The following is a 7,914-nucleotide window of genomic DNA, read 5'->3' as shown; positions in this document are numbered from 1 at the left end:
CTCAAAAATGAAATGAAAAATGAAAAAGGTATAAATTTCGTATAAAAGTAGCTTGAATTTCTTGCAGTTTACCGATATACTTCATCCATAATAGTGGTTACAATTCTTTCTATATGGTTGAGATTCTTCATTCTAAATATTTTATGGTTGGAGGACTATGTCCTGTATCGATTGTAAAGTAGCTCGAAAGCCTTGTTAACCACTGAATAGATGGCAATTTCAGTATTCCTTCGCTCAAAATAAGTTTATATAAAGATGTTGTTGCCCTTTTCAAAATAAGTCCCATTGCTGAAAATTAAAAGCGTTATTTTAAATTAATGCATTAAATTAACAACAATATTTACCAAGCGTGCTTTGAGAGTATTTCTTAGGTCCTTTTTTAGATTTACAAAATTCCAGTTGCACAATCAAAAAAAATAAAGATGGTTTTAAGCTTCTATCGATATTTTCCACAATACTGTACAGTAAGTCAATAGAATTCTCAATAACGAAGTCCGTTTTTGACATAAATGTTTCGAACATACTGACAAAAACATAGAACAAAAGTTAAAGACATTCCATAAATATTAAATTTAACTCTGAAATGGATTGGATTTGCTCTGCTTCAAACAAATCAGATATGCAATTTTCTAGCTCATTAACTTAAGTTTCATATCGTGCCATGCAACTCGTCCTGTTTGACCGCTCTTTGAAAACATGCCTGGAATAGTGCTTTGATAAACCTTTGGAGGTGAAAAAAAATGAAATGATAGAAGGTGAAATGGTTGAGTTAACAATAGAAAAATAGGACTATGGAGTTGTATAAGGAAGCTTATATCCTCTTTTTTTATGTTTTTGTCCCCTCGATTGAATATTTGAAGAAACACAAAAATTTCTCTAGCGTCCTATGTATATGGACATTGGAGTAATTCCCTAGATATAGTCTAATATATATATATTCTAAATTCAGACTTTGAAAATTGGCTGGGATCCCCTAGGTGTACTGAGAAATAACTCCAGAGTTGGAAGGATTGAAATGAATAGAACAAACCCTATCATGTTGACTTGGCTTTCAATTCGATCTTGGAATTGCTTGAGTCCATTCATGACGAAGATCTTCCTTCTTCGGCAATACATAAAGAATAACCCCTGGTTTCTGTTCTTTATTCTTATATCCTGTTCTACATCCAGGGACACAACTTATTTTATGTATTGAAATACACCAGCGGAACTTAAGAGGACAAGAGACTGGATATTATTTCCACGAAATAATTATTGAAAAGAACGGAATTCAATATACCACTCATTAATTATGTACACTTATCTTTTCTGTAAAAACTAGTTGAAGTCCATGGAATATAGTAGCCATTGTATTATCTTAATTAAATTATATCGGAATCTATTAGAATAATATTTTTCATTTTAATTGTAAGACCTCTACATCTAAAATACTCAATCCTGTAGCAATGCAACTCTCTCTTTCAAATCTTAATACTGTAACTAGCAAATGGTTACCCTATGTTGCTCAAACCAAAGAAAGGGAGGAGCATCACATTAATAATGGGCAATGTTAATTCTTCTTAGACAGGGAGTGCTCTAGAGATAGCGTTTGCACTTTTTTTGATATTTTACAAGATGTTATACAACAAAAATTATTCCAGTTAATTCAATTATGTGAGATTGAATAAAAGTAGATATTATTATGAATATTCATATAATTTTATTTCAATGAAGTATCCATTGAACAACAGGCATCTTATATTAAAAATCCTTTTTCAAATGATGGGGCAAAATATTCATCAGATTTGACCTACTGTATATATTAAAAAAATTCTATAATAATTTGTTACGCTCTCGAAATTAAGCTTTCCCATCCTTTGAAAATGACAGAATAACTGATACTACAAAAATGGACAACATTGCATTTATGTATAAAAAGGAAATAGGCAAGGGTATCAAATATGCACATAAATTAACTAATAAAATAAATAATTCACATCCTATTAAAAACAACAAAAGTTAACTTATATCTAAAAAAGTTCAATCAATCAACAATACAGGCTTTAAATCATTACGGTGAAAATAACCATGATTACAAATAATAAAAAATGTATATAATCACGAGATAATCTTGTGAAATGACGGACCTCACTTGGAAGCTAATATCCTTATTATTTTTCTTCATATGCTTTATATCATAGCCGATAAATTTCAATTTAAAAATGGTCAATTTTTTTTCAATTAAGTTTTTTAATATTTATACATAAGGAGCTGGTCAGGTTGCGTGAACATAGATTACAATAATATCCCAGGGGGAAAATTTGAATCGTTTATTATGATTTTTACTAAATAATGAAGATGTAAGGATATTAAAACAAGTTAACAGATGCTTTATATTCTAAATAATAGATGCATTATACTCAAAAGCGAATCCTTTTCCACCCGGAATATTATTGTAATCTATATTAACACAACTTATAATCAGACTTGTTGTTTGCCATAATACGGACATTCCTTTAGTTAGATAAAAAACAGCTTGTGATAAACTATTCTCAAACTTTAAACCAATATACTTTATAAGATATCTATCCACTTCCTAGTATTGATGAACTGTTAAATGAGTTTGTTAGACATTCTGCGTTTAGTACAATTGATCTGAAAAACACCTGTCATAAGATAGCCATGGGGAAAAAATGAATAATATTTTCACAGATTTTGAAGCTAGTGGCAAGTTTGATCAATTCACAAGTTTTCCTTTCGGTTTTACAAATGGAGTGTCTGGTTTCCAAAAGGTTTTATATTTTTTCATATCTACTGAAAAATTGGAATGCATATTTGCATATATAGATGATATTACTGTATGTGGGAATTGTAGAGAAGAACATGAAAAGACTGAATCAAAGTAAAACAAATCGATAAAAAGTATAATCTGATAATTAATCAAAGAAAAGTAAAACAAATCGATAAAAAGTATAATCTGATAATTAATCAAAGAAAAGTAAAACAAATCGATAAAAAGTATAATCTGATAATTAGTCAAAGAAAAGTAAAAATAATCGATCGAAAAGAACTCTGCTGGGATGCTTAATAGAAAAGCATTATATTTTCCTGGATCCCAATAGAATACACGTGTTATTTAGTACTCTTGTCTCAGAAAATATGTTTACATTACAACAAGTAATAGGAAGCTTCACTCACTATTCCAAATGGGTACATAATTTATATTAAAAGCTACTACCATTCACAAATACTAGTCGCTTTCCGGTGGAAAAATAAATCTATGAATCCTTTAATGAAAAAAAAAATTATTTGTAAATTCAATTCATGCTGCAGTAGACCCAGAAAAGTTAATGATAACTGAGACAGATGCTTCAGAATTAGCAGTTGAAGCGGCTCTAAATCAAAAAGTAAAACCTGTAACCTTGTATTCACAAACTCTAAATAGGATGATATAAAATATTCATCTATAGAAAAATAAGCCTATGCTATAGTAGAGACTATGCGTAAGTGGAGTCATTTCCTGATGGGAAAATACTTTATAGTTATCACTAATCAAGAAGCCGCCCCTTTTATGTTGAGGGTTAAACACTCAAGTAGAATCAAATATTGAAAAATTATTTGATGGAGACTAGATCTTCCATGTTTGTCATGTTTGTATTATCTATAGATTAGTCAAGAAAAATCCTAGCTCAGACTTATTTTTACGAATGTGTACTTCAACTCAAAGAATTGATGACCTAAAAATCTCACACGAAAGCTTAGCTCATCCTGGAATCAGTAGATTAGCTCACTTTGTCCTGTGTTGAAATTTGTCATATTCCCTAGAACAGGGATTCTCAATCTTTTTTCTTTGAAGTACCCCTTGTAAAATATTTTTTCAACCAAGTAGTCCCTAACCAGCACAAAATATATTTAGTAAAAAAAATGTAAAACAATGTGTTAATACTCTCTATTTTATCAAACTTTGTAACTGAATATAAATAGCACTTTTTAGTGAGAAACATCGTTTGAACTTCACTTAGGATCTTGTTCAATATTGGTGGTAGGGAGTGTAATATATATGTATCTATATAAACTGTTATTGTTATTGTGAGTGACTTCTTATGAGTTGATAAAATAGATAGATGTGTAATATGTGCGTACCTTCGTAGAAGTTTCTCGTATTGATTCCGTGATTATTCTAAGAATATATTCCAGATAGGATCGGATAACACATGGTACAGTTGGCAGTCCTAATCGAACTCCAAATATTTTAATAAAAAGAAGAATAAGTCCAAGCAACGTGAGACCATAGGTACGGAAGAACTCCTAGGGTAAGATAGACTCGTCTCCTTATTCCAAAGAAGATTAAAATAGATCAATCATATTTATTGATTGGTCTTCAAAGATCTAGAGGTGCACAAATAAGACCGTTTGAAGCACAAATAAAGGACATCGAAAAGCTGATGGAGGAGGAAGTCCCGAATACTATTAAAATTAAAAGGAATTTGGAAATAATAAGGAAAGCTTCCAAGAAATTTAAGGAGGAAAGTTTCTGCATATTCTTGGTGTTGTACAACTTATCATGAAACTTGGAAGTCGCAGCTATAGGGAGACTGTGTATGTTGTATAGAATATTCCAGAGAACGAAATTTTCATCTCTCCGAATGCATGTATCCATCTTGACGTTCTCCATCCTGATTTCCCACAACAACTAAAAAAAGAGTGGACTGATCAACAATTAGGCATCAAGAGTGTAGGTACAATAATGCATAGTAAAATTAAGGGTGTGGAAAATCAGTTACTAGAGGGTTTTTCAAGTGTATTCTCATTTGAACATAAATTAAAAGAAATAAATTTACTATCAATGATAATAAAACTATTGGAAAATACGAAGCCATTTGCACTGCATAATGCAAGACAAAAATATGCTGTATGATATGGTTGAAAAGGATGTGATTGTGAAAGTAGAAGATGAAATAACAGAGTGGTGCCACCCCATAGTTATTGCACTTAAAATGAATGGTAAAGTGGGATTAACAGTTGACTTAACCAAAGGTTAAACTCACAGGTTAAGAGATTAGTTCATCCAATTAAAATTCCAAAGGAAGCCGTTTCAGAAATCAATCCGAAGTCCCAGTTTTCCACAAAATTTGACGAAGTGCATGGTTATTGGCATATGCCTCTAGAAGAGAAAGGCCAGCAATTAACAACTTTTATTACTACATACGGAAGATCTTACTTGAAGAGCTCCTATGGGATTTATTTCTACCGAAGAAGCGTATAATATTCGGTGTGATATAGCATTAGAAGGCGTCCCAAATGTTCATAAAGTCGTCAACGAGGATATCTTTGTTTTACGACGAAGATCTTGATAATCGTATTAAGACAATAAAGAAGAGTTCTAAACAGATGTAAGGAATTTGGAATCACAATAAGTCTAGATAAATTTCAATTCGGGAAAAAAGAAATTGATTTTGTCGGTTACAAAAGCAATAATAATGGAATTGCTGTCAACGAAGATCAATTGAATGCTATTTGCAAATTTCCCACCCTTACTTTGTATGTGTGGATGCATTATCAGGATACGCTGTAATTGAAGAATATAAAAAAGACCAACAAACGGAGTCGTTTGGCAAAGGCACAATCTTGAATTTTTCTGGGGCGTTTTTGTAGAGCATTGTCTCAGATAGCAGAGTTAGAAGGTCCTATAGTAAACGGTTTCTTCGCTTTAGCAATTAGCAAAAACATGGCATCAGAGGCTTGGCTGAAATTGGGGAAGCATTCCCAATTGTGTCATGAGATTAACAGAATTCTGACAGCTTTTTGTTGATAAACTCTGGTTCCCTACCAACATGAGATAGATGTTCCATTATTTATTAATAACGTTTATAATAAACTAGGAATTTTCAAAAGGGACGCTCACATTTTACGTTAATGGGTTTCGAAAACAACGTCTTATTTGTAATTGTTTCTTTGACAGCTGTGCTCAAAAATAATTTTAGTTTCATCATAGAGCAGTAAACACTCGAGCAACGCTTGCAAATTATTAAAATTTATGACACAAGTGGTTAGTCTTTGATCCAAACTTTAAGAGCATTAACACCAATTTATGGTCCACATAATCGACCTGCAAAATCAATAATTCAACGTTTGGTGAAAAAATTTGAGTCCAAATACACGATACATAATGTTCCTCTCCAAGTGAGACAAAGAAATGCACAAAGTGTGAAAAATATTGCTGCTGCAAGTGCATCAATTCAAGATGACCCAAATTTGTCTCTTACGCGCAGTTCTCAATCGTTGAACATCTCTGTGACAATGTTGTGGCGAATTTTGAGAAAATATAATGGCCTACACCTGTATAACATGAAGTTGACACAAGAATTGAAGCCGCTTGACCACTTCAAACCTCGGGAATTCGTAAAATGGGCTGAATGAAAATTCGAAAATGATCCTGATTTTCAACGTAAAATCATTTTCAGTGATGAGGCACATTTTTGCTCAATGGCTTTGTTAACAAGCAAAATTTGCGCTATTGGGCCAGAAAAAACCCACCCACACGTGATTCATGAGGCGCCATTACATCCCCAAAAAAATACTGTTTGGTGTGGATTGCATGCTGGCGGTATCATTGGGCTGTACTTTTCGTACTTTTCAATCGCCACGTTACTGTGAATGGAAATCGTTACCACGCCGTGATAACAAGTTTTTTTTTTTTTTTTTTGCCTGAATTGGAAGATATGGACGTGGACGATATGTGGTTTCAACAAGACGGTGCCGCTTCACACACAGCAAATGTTACAATCGATTTATTGAAGAGTAAGTTTGGTGAGCTTCTAATCTCCAGAAATGGATCAGTCAATTGGCCACCTCGCTTGTGCAATTTAACACCTTTAGACTATTTTCTTTGGGGTCACGTGAAAGCCCTGGTCTACACCAATAATCTGTCGACGTTAGAAGAGTTCAGAACAAATACTCAAAGCGAAATTGCTGCAGTTTCAGCCAATTTATGCGGAAAAGTAGTGGAAAATTGGGTTCAACGATTGGACTTTGTAAAACGTGCATGTGGTTGTCATTCAACCAACATCGAATTTTATTCATAAATTAACTTGAATTTATTTTAACGGCAAAAAAAAAATCGTCGATATCTCAAACCGTTTTCGTTCTATTTTTAAAAAAATGGGAGCGCTGTTAATGAAAACCCCTCTTCATTACCTATGTAAACTCAAGTGTAGTAAACATCGTGGACCATTTGCTATTAATAGGGTAAAGGTCATACATACATTTTTATATTAATTACTTAGTTGTATTGTTTTTGTTATTATTAAATCAATATTAATTACAAATAAAGGTGAATAAAGCTAAAAGTCGGTTAGAACTTAATGTTTTCTTGCTTTCATCACACATATTTTTAAACTAATATATAAAATGATATTTTCTCATAAAAAACAAGTTAATATTTTAGTATAAAATAGATAACATATAATAAGGCCTTTAAGCCATTAATAAACTATGATAGTCTTTAAAAAGCGATACAAAGGAAGAAATAATTGACCATGAGAAAAAGTTATGAAACAATCTTTGAAAAACAGTATTACAATATGTAGTTAAAATTCAACTTGAAAATGATAAAAATAAAAACTACATACTACTGTTTGTTTCTTAAGCTGATTTGTAATACATGTAAAAGTTTTTAATTGTGTGAGTGATGATGAATGGAAATATTTAACTCCACGGAATTTATAATCACACAAATAATATTGACATTTGGGAGTTCATATGGAAGTATTTCTGGCCACTGAATCAATTCATATTGCTTTCAATTAATAATTTCCTATTATATCCTCTTCTGTTAATTTCTTCGCTATCAGTGCTTTGCAACTACAGATGACAGCACTAGTAACATAGTGTTCATCTTTTAAATATTGCATGAGAGTGAGAGGAACAAGTAGC

The 7,914-nt window shown here is 32.0% G+C and overlaps 2 protein-coding genes across 8 annotated transcripts in view; one reads left to right on the top strand and one right to left on the bottom strand.

Annotated features, from left to right (window-relative positions):
- Positions 1–7,914, bottom strand: part of LOC121126659 (neurotrophin 1-like) — a 58,053-nt gene that overhangs the window by 12,642 nt on the left and 37,497 nt on the right. For 3 of the 6 annotated variants that reach the window (XR_011782768.1, XR_011782770.1, XR_011782771.1), the window contains exons 7-8: positions 345–4,672; positions 73–288 (exon numbers count right to left, since the gene is read on the bottom strand). The gene's annotated coding sequence lies outside the window, so the exon portion shown is untranslated. Of the gene's footprint in view, positions 1–72; positions 289–344; positions 4,673–7,914 lie in introns of those variants that run through there. The other 3 variants (XR_011782769.1, XR_011782772.1, XR_011782780.1) reach the window with 3 other exon arrangements.
- LOC121126657 (troponin C) overlaps positions 1–7,914 on the top strand; it is a 56,332-nt gene that overhangs the window by 30,580 nt on the left and 17,838 nt on the right. The window lies entirely within an intron of this gene.

This window comes from Lepeophtheirus salmonis, chromosome 12 (genome assembly GCF_016086655.4).
Source record: "Lepeophtheirus salmonis chromosome 12, UVic_Lsal_1.4, whole genome shotgun sequence".
NCBI classification, from domain to species: Eukaryota; Metazoa; Arthropoda; class Copepoda; order Siphonostomatoida; family Caligidae; genus Lepeophtheirus; species Lepeophtheirus salmonis.
Note: the sequence above shows the minus strand (reverse complement) of the source record. Positions and strands in the feature narration are given on the sequence as shown.